Genomic DNA, 15,818 nt, shown 5'->3' with positions numbered 1-15,818 from the left:
CATCTTAAATCACCGCCAATATATGTGGGGGGCCTCTGTCTCCTTTCGGGGTATTTCTCTAGAGGTGAGCTAGGTCTAATATTTCCCTCTGCTAGCATTATTTAGTTCTCCGGCTGGCGCTGGGCATCTAGGGATAAAAAGTAGGACATGCTACCTGGCTACTTCTAGTTGTGCGGTAGGTTTAGTTCATGGTCAGCTCAGTTCCCATCTTCCAAGAGCTTGTTCCTATATAGGCTTGCTATGTTCTCTGGCCATTGTAATCATGACAGGACCCTGACGTCACTTCTGGCTTCCCCTAGCCAGGAGTTTCAGGCCGCTCTGCACGCAGATGCGAGCCTAGAGAGTTTGAGACAACTCGCCGGGACGTCATTCTCCGAAACTGATAAGGAGAAGGTGTTCTGGGAAGGAGGAAGGTTGTACCGGGAGACAGTACCCGGAGAATCACAAAAGGAGTGGTTGAGGGAAAGACAGCTGGTCGTCCCACAGCAATTCCGGGGTGAGTTGTTGCGGATTGCCCATGAGATCCCGCTAGCTGGACACTTGGGGATCAGCAAAACTAAGGCCCGGCTGTCTCAACACTTCTATTGGCCTAAGATGGGGACAGATGTGTCAAACTACTGCCGCTCCTGTGTCACCTGTCAAAGAGTGGGGAAGGCGGGGCCTGCTCTTAAGGCTCCCCTGATCCCTTTGCCAGTGATAGAGGAGCCTTTCCAGAGGATTGCGGTGGACATTGTGGGCCCGCTGGCCGTCTCCAGCAGCTCTGGAAAGCGATTTATTCTTACTGTGGTAGACTACGCTACCCGGTACCCAGAGGCAGTAGCTCTGTCGTCAACTAGGGCAGATAAGGTGGCGGATGCCCTGTTGGCCATCTTTTCACGTGTAGGATTTCCCAGGGAAATGCTTACTGATCGAGGGACCCAATTTATGTCTCACCTAATGGAGGCTCTCTGTAAGAAAATGCAGGTGAAGCACCTGGTATCGAGTGCGTATCACCCACAGACCAATGGCTTGTGTGAACGCTTCAATAGTACCCTCAAATAGATGCTACGCATGCTGGTTGAGACACAAGGGCGCGCCTGGAGCGGTACCTCCCACACCTGCTATTCGCTTACCGAGAGGTTCCGCAGGCCTCGACGGGGTTCTCCCCCTTCGAGCTCCTGTACGGCAGGCGAGTCCGGGGACCCCTTGGGTTGGTAAGAGAATCCTGGGAAGAGGAGCCGAACCCTTCTGAAGTGTCCATAGTGGAGTATGTCATGCGCTTCCGTGACAAGATGCAGACCTTGACGCAGTTGGTGCATGACAACATGACGCAGGCTCAGGCTGATCAGAAGCACTGGTACGACTAGAACGCCCGGGAGCGGACCTACCACGTGGGTCAAAAGGTGTGGGTGCTGGTTCCTGTACCAACGGATAAGCTTCAGGCAGCCTGGGAGGGCCCGTACGTCGTCCACCAACAGCTCAACCCGGTCACCTACGTGGTCACGCTTGACCACACTCGGGGTAGGCGAAAGGCCTTTCACGTCAACATGATGAAGGCTCATCACGAACGTGAACCTTTCGTCCTACCGGTCTGCAGCGCACCCGAAGACGGGGAGGAAGACACCCTCCTGGACATGCTGGCCCAAGCCAAGGCCCGTGGGTCCATTGAGGACGTGGAGGTAAGCGCCTCGCTAGATGAACCACAGCGGTTGCAGTTGCAAACCACACTGGAACCCTTCCGGGTCGTGTTCTCCAACCGGCCTGGAAGGACTGAGTTAGCGGTCCACGAGGTGGACACCGGGAATCACGCCCCACTACGGCGAACACCCTATCGAATCTCTGACCAGGTGCAGCAGATTATGCGCCAGGAGATCGATGAGATGTTACAGCTGGGGGTGATTCGACGGTCAAAGAGCGCGTGGGCCTCACCGGTAGTTCTCGTGCCAAAGAAGGACCGGACCACCCGGTTCTGCGTGGACTACAGGGGGCTCAACGCCATTACAGCCTCTGACGCGCACCCAATGCCGCGCATCGAGGAGCTGCTTGAGAAGTTAGCTGGCGCAAAATACCTGACAATAATGGATCTGAGTCGCGGATACTGGCAGATTCCCCTGAGCCCCGAGGCGCAGGAGAAGTCCGCCTTTATCACACCCTTTGGACTGTACGAGTCCACGGTCATGCCCTTCGGCATGAAGAATGCCCCTGCCACTTTCCAGCGGATGGTCAATCTCCTGCTTCAGGGACTGGAGAAGTATGCTGTGGCGTACTTAGATGACATTGCCATCTTCAGTCCCTCCTGGGATGAACACCTGCAGCATCTCGAGGAGGTGCTCGGGCGAATTCACCGAGCAGGACTGACTATCAAGCCGGGAAAGTGCCAGATGGGCATGAGGGAGGTTTACTACCTGGGGCACCGGGTAGGCGGAAACACCCTAAAACCAGAGCCTGACAAAGTGGGCGTGATCGTGAACTGGCCCACTCCCAGGACCAAGAAACATGTGATGTCCTTCCTGGGCACTGCAGGGTACTATAGGCGCTTCGTGCAGCACTATAGTAGCCTGGCAAAACCTTTGACGGACCTCACCAGGAAGAAGCTACCCCACATCGTCAACTGGACAGATGGCTGTGAGGGGGCCTTCCAGGCGTTGAAAACAGCACTGTGCAACGCCCCTGTGTTGAAAGCAGTCGACAGCAGTCGACCGTTCTTGGTACAGACCGACGCCAGCGAGTTTGGCCTTGGTGCTGTGCTCAGCCAGGTTGACTCGGAGGACCAAGAGCACCCCGTGTTGTACCTGAGCCGGAAACTTTTGCCGAGGGAAGTGGCCTACTCCACCATCGAGAAGGAGTGCCTGGCCATAGTCTGGGCCCTGCAGCGCTTGCAGCCCTACTTGTACGGTCGCACCTTCACGGTGGTGACCGACCACAACCCTCTGCGCTGGCTAAGCACCATGTGTGGAACCAACGGCAGGTTGCTACGCTGGAGCCTTGCCCTTCAGCAATTTGACTTCACCATTGAACACAAAGCGGGCAGGGAGCATGGGAATGCAGATGGACTGTCCCGCCAGGGTGAACCCACGGAGGTGCGCATGGAGGTATACCGAGAGGTTCTGCCGCCGTAGCGCACGCAAAAAGGGGGAGGTGTCACGATATGGTATGAAATATCATATAAGTTTAGTTCTGTTGCTAGCATGCTGTGGGTTAAAAAACCCCCTTCCCTTTCATTCAGCCAAGAGCTGCCTTGCCAATGTATGTGAGAGGGGAGTTTTATTGAAGAAAGGTATTTACGACTGGCATAGCTGCAAGGGAAATTGGTACTAGCAGGAACTGTTAGAGAAACTTCTAGAACCATGCGGTCCTTTGTTCTGTTATTGTGAGATATTAGACAAACTATTTGGGATAGTAGAATGATAAATACATATTCTTGATCTCCATCGAAGCATCTACCCATCACTCTAAACACAGTCGTCTAACTCCATCGGGGGAAGAAGTAGTGATTGCTCTGTACATAACAGGACATATTTGATCTCATTAGAAAGCCCACGGTAATCTGAGATGAATGCTGGGTATGATATGATTCTGACATGTCCTGTAGCGAAGATACCAGCATTAGATATCTTTAGGGGACATTTAGTTACACTGAAGAAAGAGGCGGGCGATCTCAACACAGCCCTTTCTGTGAGGTCACAGGCTGTAGGTTATAAAGTTGATGGCAGGCTTCCAGGGGGGGAGTTGTGAGTTTTTACCTGAAGCGACCAGACTGCGAGTGCCAATGCACTGGGATAGATGGAAAGCTCTCCTAGCCTGTTGCCTGCAAATGCAATGATCTGAGAATATGTGAGTGTTACCTTTTCTTCATTTAATCCTTTTATTTTTATAATTACCTTGTACATATTTGCAATTGTCTCATTTGTAACATCTTTGTAAAATATTTTGATAAACACTGCATAAACTTTATGGGTATATTATTTCATGCCAGTTATTTCTCCATGCTCTAAACCGTACCCTGTCTCTGAAGGGAATTACGCTACTGTTTGGGTTAGCTCCAGACCCGTTCAATTGGAGCTGGTGGCAGCGACCGTGTGCAGGCTTTTGGGGGTCACTGTAGCGACTGCGGCTTGATAATTATTGTTCCTGCCTGAGTGGGAGTAGTTATCGCGTTGCTGCAGTGCGCCCAATAGCCAGTACATAGCAGGCAGCCTTTCTGGCGAATAATCACCCTAGGTGCAGTACCTAATCTGACCTGACAAAAGGGGGGCGCCAGAGAGCTGCAAGGTTTAAGTGGAACTGTAAGCGGGATACACAAATCCCTGCAGTTCATGGTATATTGAAGAGCAGTGGGATACCTAAAATAAGCCCCTGCTGTAAACAAGAGGTCAATAGCCTCGTGTGTGTTTTTTTTTCATCACATTGTGGCAGTGGAGGGATAACTAGGATAAGCCCCCCTGCACATGTGATAGCCGTCTGCTGGTCTAAAGTCACCCCAATCCGTGACATATTGTAGGCAGCGGCTAAGGGATCTTGACAGTCACGGTGTGAATCGTGACAGGAAAAAAAAAAAGATATAAAAATAAACAAAGAAAAGCCCGCACAACTCAGTGGTGATATTCCCCGTCATCCTGCAGCTAAATCTCAGCCACCATCCATGTGATGACTGCAGACAATCACTGGCCTCAGTAGTGAAGCTTACATGTACACCACGTAACTGCTGTGGCCAGTGATTGGCTGCATCGGTCCCGTAAATGATGCACATCATCTATTCCACTTATGTTTTGCGGGATTTTGAGGTTTTGTAATATTTTGCCCTTGCACATTCCTAAAATCACGGTGTCATGAATATGCACGCCTACACAGCTCTGCTACATCTCTTTGGCTTTGTACTAGCAGGCTCCAGCCCTGATCCCCCCTTCACAGCTGCGTATGTAAGTCCACTTCTCCCTCTCCCCTGCTGTTCAGCTGTAATGTGTGAAACCAGTGTGCTAGCAGTCTCGCTGGTTACTTTTATGGCGCTGAACTGGTTGAAAGCAGCCTACAGCCTCATGGCCATCTCTTTATCTAGTACAGTGTTCATTTTAAGACCAAATATAATGGCATCGATTAAGTGGGGTAGGGGGAATCTTACATTTTTGGAATGTGCATCAGTAGAGCTACCCTCCCATGAGTTTTCAAAGCTCAGTGCCTAGCAGAACCTGAGAAATGCATTACTGCTTACTCAAGTCACATAGCCAAGTCATGTTTGGACTTAAATGAACGGCAATCTCATGCTTGGGAGAATGACTGTTTTGGCGCCCTTCTACGAGGTTCCCACCCTGAGTTATGGCCGATGTAACGTTTTTCATAACTTCCAGAAGGGAGTGCATGTCATAGCTTCGCCCAATCAGTGTGGTCATGAAGCACAGGGCATAACATTGACCAGCTGAGTTGAGAGGTGGTCTTTTGCCTAGGAAGCCTGCTACAGGAGGCTCAGCAACCAGCCTGATGCATTGGGATGTCACTTCCTTCGCCCCATGGCAGCCATGATATGCGTGAACTGTAAGTGCTTTTCATCCTTAATCCTTTTTATTTTGTAATCGTTCTGTACATACTATAATTGCCTCATCTTGTAATATCGTTTTTATACTCTTTGTAAACACTGCCTAATCTTTCTTGGAGTAAAAGATATAATATTTACTTGTGTTGTTCTCCTTGCTCTAAACGTACCCCTAGTCCTCCAACCTAAGCCATTGCTACTGATCAGGTCAGGAGCCAACCCACTATTAATCATAGTAATAGGAGCTGGTGGCAGCGAAGCGTTTTGGGCTTGTTGAGCAAAGCGGGCAGTGACGGAAAGGGTCTTATAAGTTGATTTCCTGCCTGTGACTGGGAATAGGTATAACGCCCTCACTGCAGCGTGCCCGATAGTCAGTACACGAGCAGGCAGCCTTTCTGGTGACTAATTATCCTAGGTGTAGTTCCCTGACTAACCTGAGGGTAAGGGGGGGGCAAAGAGCTGCAAGTTCCAAACCGGAACTGGGATATAAATAAATCCCTGATGAAGAACTGGGGGCAACCAAACACCTCCGATTCATGACACACGGACAAGCCTCTCAGTCAGATTTCGCACTTAACCCTGGAACATTAAGGACACTTACCCTCAGGCGCTGGTCTCTCTGCTGCCGCTGCCGGCGGGCCTCTCTGGCGCCCTCTTCCGACCAGCAAAGGCTCAGGTGCTGGCTGCTGAGGTCTGACTGCTGCTGGCCGGGGGTCTTGGGGCTGCTGTGGTCCGAGTGCCGGCCAGGATTGAGGCTGCTGTGCTCTCACTGCTGGCCGGGGGCCTTGGGGCTGCGGTGGTCTGACTGCTGCCCAGGCGCCTTGGGGCTGCGGTGGTCTGACTGCTGCCCAGGCGCCTTGGGGCTGCGGTGGTCTGACTGCTGGCTGGGGTCCTTGGGGCTGCGGTGGTCTGACTGCTGGCTGGGGTCCTTGGGGCTGCGGTGGTCTGACTGTTGGCTGGGGTCCTTGGGTCTGCTGTACCTGTAAATTCGAGAGTTATTCAATAATATAGTAAGGAAAAAAAAAATTGGACCCAGATTGCCATAATTCTGCTGCCTCTGCAGGATTAGAGAACAATGCAATGCATTGTGGGAAAAAAAGAAACCGCTTGAAGCGCCTCCATTATGAAAAAGCAGCAGGAATTACTAAAAGGGTTAATGAGTGGGGTACAAAACCTGTCCAGGTGGTCTTTGTGGGGCCTGCTCCTGCCCACGAGCTCGGCCGCGGGCCCGGGATCTGGCTCGTCCGCTCATCTTTTACTTCTGCAAAGGAAACAGATTTCAATATATAAATGGAAAAAAAAAAAAAAATCTATCTATCTATATATCTATATATACATACACATATACATACACACACACACATATTTTTCACCCTGAAAAACTGTGCATCTGTGACTGTGAAAAAAAGGTGCATCATCCTACTCATTACAAGACTGAGTGCCGGCTCACTGAGGGATTACAGGATAGCTGCCTATTGAAGGCTATGCGGAGATCAGCGAGAGGCCCGTCTTCTAGTAAGTGTTTAGTCTCACCCTAGTTGGACTCACAGCTATATTGCTCAGTATTGCTCTATAATTTACTCCATGCTGCTGCTTTCTAGTGTTTAATCTCACCTAATAGCTGGATTTCCAGGTATATGGCTCTGTACAATGACCTCCATCTTGCTGTCTAGTAACTGCTTCAACTCACCACAGAGCTGGATTTCCAGCTACACAGCTCTATTACATCTTTTAGGCTGAAGATCCTGTCTTGTAATTGTTTAATCTTACCCCAAATCTGGATTCACAGATACGAGGGGCGTTCATTAAAGATTTTCCCTGACCCACTTCTATTTATCACAGGACGATGACACTGCACATGTGTAATGATACAAGTCTCTGTAGATTTTGTGCCAATTTGCCACTCAGACCTGATAACGGTGTTGATGTTACAGGTGCTGGAGTGGTGTGAAGTTTGATAATGGACCCAGTGGATTCCGAGCCGTCATCAAGTTCCTTTATTGAAAGGCCGCACACCAAAGAGACGTTCGATGAGATGAAAGGTGATGATTCCCATCATATTATGTAGTCAAGAACTGGCATCGTCAATTCAGATGTGGTCGGGCTTCGGTGCAAACAGCTCCAATTCCAGGGCGACCCCACTTTGCTATTGATGAACACATCATCCAGCAAGTGGAGGGCGCCCTTTTGGAAAATCGCCGCATAACCATTCGCCACCTAGCCCAAAATGTCAAGATTAGTGTGGTGTCCATGGAAAAAATCATCCAAGACCATCTTCACATACATAAGGTATCTGCTCGCTGGGTTCCCCGGCTGTTCACACCTTTCCAGAAGCAGGAACGAGTCTAACGCTCTCAGGCTTTATTGACAATGTGCCGTGGAGGCCAGGAGGATTTTATCAACAGATTGATTACACAGGATGAAAGCTGGATCCATCACTAGGATCCTGAGACTAAAGTCCAGTAGATGTAATGGAAGCATCATGACTCACCTCCAAAGAAGGCACGTGCCCAACCCTTGGCAGGCAAGGTCATGCTCACAGTATTTGGGACCAGCACAGAGTAGTATTGATGGATTCTCTAGCAAAGGGTACCATGATCACTGGGGAATACTGTGCTTCACTGCTGCGGAAATTGCAGGAGGCCATCAAAACCAAGAGCCGTGGCATGCTCACCGAAGATGTCAGCTTTTTGCAAGACAATGCACCAGTTCACAACACGCGATCCTGTGGCCTAAAATTCTACGACATCCCTTTATTCACCAGACTTCCACCTCTTTCCAACAATTAAGTTATCCAGATAATGAGACTCTGATTTCCGAAGTCACAACGTGTCTTTTGGAGCAACCTGTTGACTTTTACAAGCGAGGTGTGCACAGTTGCTTAACCCCTTAACGACCGTCTATACGCCTTTTGAACAGCGCTGAGAAATAAGGTTATAGCGCTTCCCAGTTTTGGAAAATCTCTAGGGTCTCTGCTACCGGGGGTAGCTGATACTCCGGAGAACATGATTAGGGTCGGTTTATTCTCCGATTAATGGCAAAAAAAAAAAGGCAGATTTTCCATTTATTTCTCTCTCCTCTATGATCTAACACATCAGAGGAGAGAGAAATGGGATCCGCCCCTGGTACCTCGGGCTCCGGCACCCGCCCCTCATCATCTTCTTCCAGGAAAAAAGATTTCTCCTATTGTTTCATTTTGATCACTGTGATAGACCCCATCACATGATCAAAACAGGGATTTTTGTGTACTCACCGTAAAATCCTTTTTTCCGAGCCACTCATTGGGCGACACAGGACCGTGGGTGTTATGCTGCTACCACTAGGAGGCTGACACTAAGTGAATACAAAAAAAGCTAGCTCCTCCTCTACAGTATACACCACCCACTGGCTCCAGCCCAAACCAGTTTAGTGACCAAGCAGTAGGATTATTATCATCAAGAATAGGTACATCATGGTAAATCAGAAAAACAATAGCAGCCTTCAGTCCAACACCGTGGGTGCTGTGTCCCCCAATGAGTGGCTCGGAGAAAAGGTTTTTTACGAGGAGTACATAAAAATCCCCGTTTCTCCTTCGCCACATTGGAGGACACAGGGCCGTCGGAAGTTCCAAAGCAGTCCCTGGGTGGGAAATAACAGAGTAAACTCCCAGCATCTATGGACATCATAATGCTTTGAGAAAGTGTGCAGGCTAGACCAGCTCGCCACTTTACAAACCTGCTCCGCAGACTCTTGATGCCGAATGGCCCATGAAGCACCTACCGACCGAGTGGAGTGTGCCTTGATCCCCGCATTAAGCTTCTCGAATAGCCGACCGAATCCATGTGGCTATTCCTGACTTAGAAGCGGTCGATCCCTTCCGGTGCCCCTTCGGGAGCACGAACAGGGCGTCCGTCTGGCAAAAAGGCACCGTCTTAGACACGTACCTTCTGAGAGCCCTCACAAGATCCGAAGAGTGGAAAGCTTTCTCCACACGATGCACCGGTGCTGGGCAAAACGAGGGTAGGACAATATCCTTGATAAGGTGAAACAGCTACACCACTTTTGGAAGGAAGGGCAGGGACAACCTGAGGACTACCTTGTGTCTGAAGTCAGAAAAGGCGCTTGGCAGGAGAGAGCAACTAGCTCCGAGATCCTTCTGATTGATGTTACCGTGACTAGGAAGGCGACCTTCCATGAGAGGTAGGAGAGACAACCTGTAACGGTTCGAAGGGAGATTCCTATAGGACACCTAGGACCAAGTTAAGGTCCCAGGCGTCTAAGGGCGCTATGTAGAGGTACCACACAAGAGACTCCCAGAAAGAAAGTTCTCACCTGCGGTTTGGAAGAGACTTTATTCTGAAACAATAAGGACAAGGCAGACCCACCCTTTGAGGGAGCTCGGCGCTAGGCCCGAGTACAGACCGGACTGAAGGAATTCAAAAAAGGCTTCCCAGGTCCGATGATAGATGCGTACTAACACCAGCTTCTGATGCGTACTGACACCGGCTTCAGAGCATTAATCATGGTGGAAACTACCTCATGGGAGAAACCAGCTACGGTTAGGACCCAGGAGTCAACGGCCAAGCCCTCAAACTCAGGGCCCTGAGTTCTGGTGTCAAACGGGCCCTGGAAAGGCAGGTCTGGTCGATCTGGTGATTGCAAAGGGATGTCTGACAAGCTGCACTAATTCTGCGTACCACGCTCGGCGTGGCCAGTCAGGAGCAACTGGGATCACCGGTACTCCCTCTGCTTTGATCTTCCTGAAGGCCTTCGGAATCAAAAGCAATGGGGGAAAACATGTAGGGAAGACTAAACTGACTCCACGGAAGGACGAGCGCGTCCACCCGATGGCTCTCAGGTCCCGTAATCGAGCTACAAACTCAAGCATCTTGGCATTCAGATCCACGTCTGGTGTCCTCTAGTGAAGATAGGTCCGCTGGAAAATTTCCGGATTAAGAGACCACTCTCCCGAGGGCAGGCCTTGACAGCTGAGGAAGTCCGCAGCCCAGTTTTCCATGCTCGGGAGTTAACAGCCGAGATAACGGAGTGGTTTCTATTGGCCTAGTGAAGGATGTGTTCCACCTCGCGCTTTGCTGCAGATGACCCCTCTGTAAGCCATGGCCATGGCATTGTCTGATTGAATTCGGATGGGACAGCCTGTCAGGAGACGATGGAACCGCCGCAGGAACAGCCAGATCGCTCAGATCTCCAGCACATACAGTAGATGGGAAGAGAACACTCCTCTGAGGAGACCATTTACCCTGGGCAGTATGTTGACGAGGGAGAAGAGGCTCCTGTCACATGCGTCCAAAGCGCATGTTGTCCCTCATGCCAAGGCGGATGGAACGAACAGATGGTTGACAAAGTGCTCAGGCCACTTGCTGAAGGGCTAGCAAGACGACCAGGCCCTGAGAATGTAGACTGGACATGACTGCCGCCATGACCTTTGAGCATACCCTGGGGGCGGTAGCAAGGCCGAAGGGCAAGGCTAAACTGAAAATGTTCTTCGCGGATGGCGAAGTGCAGGAACCCTTGGAGAGGGGGAGACTCCATCCTCAAATGCCGTACTCTGACAGAATTGTTCAGAAGCTTTAGGTCCAGGATGGCCCTGGCTGTACCATCCTCTTTTGGGACCACAAATAGATTCGACTAGAAACCCTTGAACTTCTCATTTCCCGGAACCGGGGTAATGACCCAGTCTTGCGGAGTGACTCAAAATGGGAAATGCTGGTCGTGAATGGCGAAGCGCAGGAATCTCTAGTGGCGGATGAAAGATCGGGATATGTAGGTAAGCATCTTGGATGTCGATGGATGCCAAAAAAACATTCCCTCTTCCATAGAAGCGAAGACTGAATGCAGAGATTCCATGCGAAAATGACAAACCTTGACAAACTTGTTTAGAAGTTTGAGGTCTTGTAAAATACGGACAGCCAGGCCTGACTGAATAGAAGTAGGCGGCCGCCCACCCTGCCGGTGTCGACCAGACGATGCCAGGAGTCAGCGGCGGAAAATCTCTGAGACCTAGATCCCTTAGATCTCAACTGTTTAGGGCAAGATTACCAGTGTCGACTAGGTCTGTAGGAGACTTGAGAACCTATGTCCCTGTGTGGGGGAGTGCCCTGACCCGGGGAAGGTAGCGACGGTGGACCAGCCCGGGTTGGAGCAAAGGGATCGGAAACGAAATTGTTGATGTCTCCGAAAAAGACACCTAAGCCTCTGCTGGGGAAGAAATTTACTCTTTCCTCCCGTGGCATCAGAAATAAGCTGATCCATGTTCTTACCAAATAGGCGACCACTCTGGAAAGGCAGAGATATCAAGGACTTTTTTTTTTTACGCAGAGTCCACTTTCCACTCTCTGAGCATAATGCTCTGCTGATCGTGACTGCGTTCGCTGCCAATAGAGCAGAACAGCCAGCTGCAACCAAAATGCGTGTACCAGGTAATGTCCAGGCCACAAAATTTGACTGCTTCAGAGGAGATAATTACCGCTCTGAATGGATTTGGCCAGGGTATCTGCCCAGAAGACTATCGCCTTAGAAACCCATTCTGCAGCGACTGAAGGGCAGAGGGCCGAGCCTGAGGCCTCAAAAAACAGAGCGAGCCTGGTGTTCCATCTGATGGTCTGTGGGATTTTTAAAGGATGACCCATCCGTTACGGATAAAAGGGTCTTGGATGCCAGGCGAGAAACTGGAGGGTCTACAACAGGGGATTCAGCTCAATCCTTCCCCGGCACAGCCGAAAAAGGATATTTCGCTTCGAGAGACTTTTGTCCTGTGAAGCGTTTGTCCGGTCGCTCCCTGTAACGATTGCGTATGGCCGTAAACTCAGGGTGGACTGCAAAAGTCTTATGGGGGTGTTTAGTCCTCTTAAAGGATGCAGCTTGACCCGGAACGGAATCAGATTTTCTCTTCAATGTGTCAGATTGACCTCCTCCATCAGCGAATCCACCATTTTTATGGAACGCTTCACGAATTTGCGCGTCAACCTTGCGCAGGGGCCATGATAATCTTCTCTGTATCGTTCCAATTTTAGTATGTGTGCTGCCTATGCGAGCACCTGGAAGTCTTGTGAATCCAAGTCCAAGGGGCCGCCCGATTCGTACTCAGAATCGCGGTAGTTACTGACCCCTGGGGAGCGAGAAGCGTAACTCGCCAACAAGAATGCACGTGAACGCTCTGGGGACGTGCTGCTGATCCTTTTCCTAGACGCCGGTAGGTTTCTAGAGGGCTGACACCTACTGATCGACGGCTCCCATAGGGAGAGGATCCATTTATGTCAGACCTGCGCATACTCCGACCCCTGGAGGGATCGTGGAGGGACTCAATCACTGTGGCCAGAGAAGCCATGGATTGTGACAGTGTCGTAGCCCACTCAGGGGGGCCCGGTACACTGGGCTCGGTGGTGGCGGAGGCTCCTGAGGGCATTTGGGGGTCACAGGCCTTGCAGAAGTCTGAGCCTAAGGAAACAGACTGGCAGGAGGTACATGAGGTGACCTAGTGAGCCTGTATAGATGTTTTAGGTCGGGACATTGTACCCTTCTATATGTCCCCTGTAGGACACTTCTGCAGTGAGAGGGTTACAGCAGGAGGAGGAGGGTGGTCCAGAGAAGCCCCCTCACCCAGACCCTGTGTCCCCACTGTAGCTGTGTAGAGTCTCCCCAGAGAGTGCCGACGCCTGCGGGGAGCTGCTCCCGACAAATTACCTCAGAGACCAAATGCCAGTGTGTGCCCAGAGGGGCCGCGGGAGAAGGGAAGATGGCCGCCGAGATTACAAGAGGCGCTTCGGTGGGCGGAGCCGCTGGGACACGTCACAGCGGGGGCGGAGTTACAGAATGCGGCCTAGCAGAGAACCGAAGCTGGGGACTAAATTTATCGGCGCCGGTACCAGAAGGGCCAGGCAGCGCCACCACCATCAGGAAAAGCCCCCTCTATCCAGCGCCGCCCCAGACCGCCTGCCCCCGCACTTACCCGGAGAAGCTGCCGGGGGGCAGGTAAGCCAGCGATATGCGGCGGGGACGTGTCCTCCTGCTGCCGCTGCTGCTCTTGGACGTGCAGGGATAAAGGGATCAGCCTCGGTCCACCACCCCTTTAACCCCTTCCCGACCTGTGACACAGCGTAGGCGTCATGAAAGTCAATCCGCCCTGTGACGCCTGTGCTGTGTCACAGAATGATCGCGTCCCTGCAGGCCGGGGGAAAGGGTTAACTGGAGGGGGAGGGGTGCTTCGCCCCCCCCCCCCCCCCCCCCCCCGTGGCTACGATAGCTCTGATTGGCTGTTGAAAGTGAAATAGCCAATCAGAGCAATCTGTAATATTTCACCCATGAAAATTGGTGAAATATTACAATCCAGCCATGGCCGATACTGCAATAGCTGGAGACCCCGATCTGCACCCCCACCGACTGACGGCGGCGATCTGCAGCCGCCGTCAGTGTTCCCTACCCCTCCGTCCTGTCCTAAGCACTTAGGGTTGCACTTAGGGTTAGGGTTGCACTTAGGGTTAGGGTTAGAATTAGGGCTAGGGTTACAGTTAGGGTTAGAATTAGGGCTAGGGTTAGAATTAGGCTATGTGCACACGGTGCAGATTTGGCTGCGGATCCGCAGCGGATTGGTCGCTGCGGATTCGTATCAGTTTTCCATCACGTTTACAGTACCACGTAAACCTATGGAAAACCAAATCCGCTGTGCCCATGGTGCGGAAAATACAGCGCGGAAACGCTGCGTTGTATTTTCCGCAGCATGTCAATTCTTTGTTCGGATTCCGCAGCGTTTTACACCTGCTCCATAATAGGAATCCGCAGGTGAAATCCGCACAAAAAACACTGGAAATCTGCGGTAAATCTGCGGGTAAAGCGCAGTGCGTTTTACCTGCAGATTTTTCAAAAACGGTGCGAAAAATCCGCACACAAATCCGCATCGTGGGCACATAGCCTTAGGGTTGGAATTAGGGTAAAGACTAGGGTTAGGGGTGTGTTGGGGTTAGGGTTGTGGTTAGGGTTGGAATTAGGGTTAGGGGTGTGTTCGGGTTAGTGTTGAAGTTAGAATTGAGGGGTTTCCACTGTTTAGGCACATCAGGGGGTCTCCAAATGCGACATGGCGCCACCATTAATTCCAGCCAATCTTGCGTTGAAAAAGTCAAATGGCGCTCTCTCCCTTCCAAGCCCCGACGTGTGCCCAAACAGTGGTTTACCCCCACATATGGGGTACCAGCGTACTCAGGGGAAACTGGACAACAACTTTTGGCGTCCAATTTCTCCTGTTACCCTTGAGAAAATAAAAAAGTGCGGGCTAAAAAATTATTCTTGAGGAAAGAAAACTTATTTATTATTTTCACGGCTCTGCGTTATAAACTTCTGTGAAGCACTTGGGGGTTCAAAGTTCTCACCACACATCTAGATTAGTTCCTTGGGGGTCTAGTTTCCAAAATGGTGTCACTTGTGGGGGGTTTCTACTGTTTAGGTACATCAGGGGCTCTGCAAACGTAACATGACACCTGCAGAGCATTCCATCAAAGTCTGCATTTCAAAACGTCACTACTTCCCTTCCGAGCCCCGGCTGTTGTGAAATTGGATTCTGGACTCCCCCGGTGGCCACTGGTGGAATTGAACTTGTGTGCATCATCCCCTCTGTTCACCTGCTCCCATCAGGATGTGGGAGTCGCTATATAACCTTGCTCCTCTGTCAGTTTCATGCTGGTCAACAATGTAATCAGAAGCCTTTCTGTGCATGTTCCTGCTACCAGACAACTCCCAGCTAAGTTGGACTTTTGTCCTTGTGTGTTTTTGTATTTTGTTCCAGTTCACAGCTGTAGCTTCGTTTCTGTGTCTGGAAAGCTCTTGTGATCTGAAATTGCCACTCTGATGTTATGAGTTAATATTAGAGTCTTAAAGTAATTTCAGGATGGTGTTTTGATAGGGTTTTCAGCTGACCATGAAAGTGTCCTTTCTGTCTTCCTGCTATCTAGTAAGCGGACCTCAATTTTGCTAAACCTATTTTCATACTACGTTTGTCATTTTCATCTTTAATCACCGCCAATATATGTGGGGGGCCTCTGTCTGCCTTTCGGGGAAATTTCTCTAGAGGTGAGCCAGGACTATATTTTCCTCTGCCAGGATTAGTTAGTCCTCCGGCTGGCGCTGGGCGTCTAGGGATAAAACGTAGGCAACGCTACCCGGCCACTGTTAGTTGTGCGGCAGGTTTAGTTCATGGTCAGTTTAGTTTCCATCATTCCAAGAGCTAGTTCTTATGTTTGCTGGGCTATGTTCTCTCGCCATTGAGAATCATAACACCCGGCATGTGCCCAAACAGTGGTTCACCCCCCACATATGGGGTATC

At 50.7% G+C, this 15,818-nt stretch overlaps 1 long non-coding RNA gene, 1 other non-coding gene and 1 pseudogene across 4 annotated transcripts in view; all 3 read right to left on the bottom strand.

Moving 5' to 3' along the window:
- The window catches only part of LOC143786223 (piwi-like protein 1), a 107,300-nt pseudogene extending 101,964 nt beyond the window's left edge, over nucleotides 1–5,336 (bottom strand). The window contains exon 1 of the transcript XR_013218247.1: nucleotides 5,189–5,336. The product of XR_013218247.1 is annotated as a piwi-like protein 1 (transcript). The remainder of the gene's footprint in view (nucleotides 1–5,188) is intronic.
- Nucleotides 5,337–6,373: 1,037 nt separating this feature from the next.
- LOC143785867 (uncharacterized) lies at nucleotides 6,374–13,600 on the bottom strand. 2 transcript variants are annotated; one of them, XR_013218124.1, is made up of 3 exons: nucleotides 13,455–13,600; nucleotides 6,681–6,767; nucleotides 6,374–6,486 (listed from the first exon to the last, which is right to left on the bottom strand). It is a non-coding gene; the product is annotated as an uncharacterized LOC143785867 (long non-coding RNA). The 2 variants fall into 2 exon arrangements; XR_013218125.1 differs by lacking the exon at nucleotides 13,455–13,600 and adding an exon at nucleotides 7,417–7,572.
- Nucleotides 12,437–12,543, bottom strand: LOC143786403 (U6 spliceosomal RNA). Its single transcript, XR_013218289.1, has one exon. It is a non-coding gene; the product is annotated as a U6 spliceosomal RNA (small nuclear RNA).
- Nucleotides 13,601–15,818: the final 2,218 nt, after the last annotated feature.

Source organism: Ranitomeya variabilis, chromosome 7, assembly GCF_051348905.1.
Source record: "Ranitomeya variabilis isolate aRanVar5 chromosome 7, aRanVar5.hap1, whole genome shotgun sequence".
In the NCBI taxonomy this organism is placed as follows: Eukaryota; Metazoa; Chordata; class Amphibia; order Anura; family Dendrobatidae; genus Ranitomeya; species Ranitomeya variabilis.
The sequence above is the reverse complement of the archived record's forward strand: the minus strand, read 5'-3'. Positions and strand labels throughout refer to the sequence as shown.